Source organism: Camelus dromedarius, chromosome 18 (assembly GCF_036321535.1).
Source record: "Camelus dromedarius isolate mCamDro1 chromosome 18, mCamDro1.pat, whole genome shotgun sequence".
NCBI lineage: Eukaryota > Metazoa > Chordata > Mammalia > Artiodactyla > Camelidae > Camelus > Camelus dromedarius.
This window is the reverse complement of record NC_087453.1, coordinates 48006797-48009087: the sequence shown is the minus strand read 5'-3', so window position 1 is coordinate 48009087 and position 2291 is coordinate 48006797. Positions and strand designations below refer to the sequence as shown.

The 2291-nt window shown below is 37.9% G+C and overlaps 1 non-coding gene across 1 annotated transcript; it reads left to right on the top strand.

The window, feature by feature from the left end:
- The first annotated feature begins 1941 nt into the window (after positions 1-1941).
- Positions 1942-2001, top strand: LOC116147549 (small nucleolar RNA SNORD44). Its single transcript, XR_004131108.2, has one exon. It is a non-coding gene; the product is annotated as a small nucleolar RNA SNORD44 (small nucleolar RNA).
- The last annotated feature ends 290 nt before the right edge of the window (positions 2002-2291 follow it).

Genomic DNA, 2291 nt, shown 5'->3' with positions numbered 1-2291 from the left:
AGTTTAACCCGAACCCTGAGACTAACCCCTAACCTTAACCCTACACTATCCCTAACCCTAAAGCCTAAACCTAACCCTTAACCCTAACTCCTATCCCTGACCTTAACTCCTGATCCTGAACCTCACCATCACCTTGTCCCTGTCCCTGCCTCTGGCCCTATACCTAGCCATCGGACCGTTACCGTGACCCTGTCATTGACCCTGACTCTGACCCTTGCCGTGACCCTGGCCCTTTTCCTGACCCCTGATCCTGGCCTGACTACTGACCCTGGCCCTGTCCCTAACTCTTGCCTCTTGCCTCATCCCCTGGCTCTGTTCCTTAACCTAACCCTCACCCCTGACCCTGACCCAGAGTTATTCTATATGGGTGATTGGAGCCTCTTCCTCCTCCTCCATCCTCTTCTTCCTCATCACTACCCTCCTCCCTCCCCTTTCTCTCTCTACTTCTTGTCTCTCTTTGTTGTCAAAGAAATCCGTGTTCAAACACTAGCTCAACACAGTCTAAACAACAACTTCATTGCCACACATGAGGAAGAATATACAGAAATTTCATTAAAATATTTCAGAAAAGTCACTAAACAAAAAATACCAGAGTAGACTCCTAAAAACCTAAACCCTGAGATGGAGTAAATTCCAGAATTATCATATTATTGTATTCAAAGTGTATTGTGCTCAACAAAAATTTATGAAGCATAAAATGAAAAGTGAAAGTATACCCACTGACAGATGAAATTATCAGTTACTATCCCTGAGAAACACGAAAAAGTATAAGACATATCAAACAAACACCAAAATGGCAAATGTAGGTCCTTCCTTCTCAGTAATTACTTTAAATCTGAATGTATTAAACTCTCCAATCAAAAGAAAAAGCCTAGAAAATGGGTTAAAAAAATACATGCTCCAACATTTACTGTCTATAAGAGCATCACTTTAGAGCCAGACACAAAAAAGTGGAAAGTGAAAGGCCAGAACAAGCCATTCTATGCAAACGGTAAACAGAAGAGAGCTGGGGGGGCTGAACTAGTATCAGATAAAATGGACTATACGTCAAACCGTTACCATGAAACAAATAAGACATTATGTATTGATAAAAGGGTTTTGGAAGATTTCACACTTATCTAGAAGATGTAATAAACATCTAGACCCCAAATAGCAGAGCCCCCACATACATGAGGCAGAACTAAAGGGAGAATGTGACGGTTCTAAAATAATAGTTGAAGACTTCAGTACCCCTTTCAATAATGCATGGAACATCTAGACAGAAAATCAGTAGGGAAATGAGTGAATTAACACCATAAAGCAACTAGACCTCACAGACATATTCAGGAGGCTACACCCAACATCAGCAAAATATACATTCTTCTTATAAGCAGATCAGACATTCTCCAGAAGAGACCATAAGTTAGGGCACAAAACAAGTTTCAATATATTTAAAAATGTAGAAGTCACACAATGTCTTTTCAGACAACAATGGAATGAAGCTAGAAATCATTTACAGAAGGAAAACTGGAAAACTGACAAATATTTGGAAATTAAATAGCACATAAACAATGAGTCAAAGAAAAAAAATCACTGGAAAATTAGAGAACAAAGACAAATGACAGTAAAAGCAAAATATACCAAAACCTATGGAATACAGAAAAAAATAGTGCTCAGAACGAATTTATACCAATTACTCCCTAATCTGAAAAAGGTGGAAGATCTCAAATCAGCAGCTGACTCTTACACCTTAAGGAACTAGAAAGAGTGTGACCTAAAACCTAGGCAGAAGGAAGGAAATCATAAAGATTAGTGTGATGGAAAATGAAATAAAGAATGGAAAAATGGTATCAGTGAAACACTAGTTGAATCTCAGAAAAGATCAGCAAACTGACAAATCTTTAGCTAGACTGACCAAGGGGGAAAAAAGATGGAAATAAATAAAATCAGAAATGAACATGGGCTGTGTGATGATAAGCAAATACTGAGTAAACACAAAGGTCTTAATTAGCTCTATCTGGTCAGGAAAAAAAAAAAAAAAAGGAAATGAACATGGAGACAGTTCTACCGATGCCACAGAAATAAAAAGGATGACAAGAGGTTACTATGAACAACTGAGTCTACACCAAACAGATAATCCAGATTAAATGGATAAATTCCGGGAAATACACATATTATGAAAACTGATTGAAAAATAGAAAACCTAATAAAACCCATACTAAATAAATAAATTGACTCAGCTATCAAAAGCATCTCAACAAAGAAAAACCCAATCGGCTGGCTTCCCTGGTGAATTCTACCAAACATTTCAA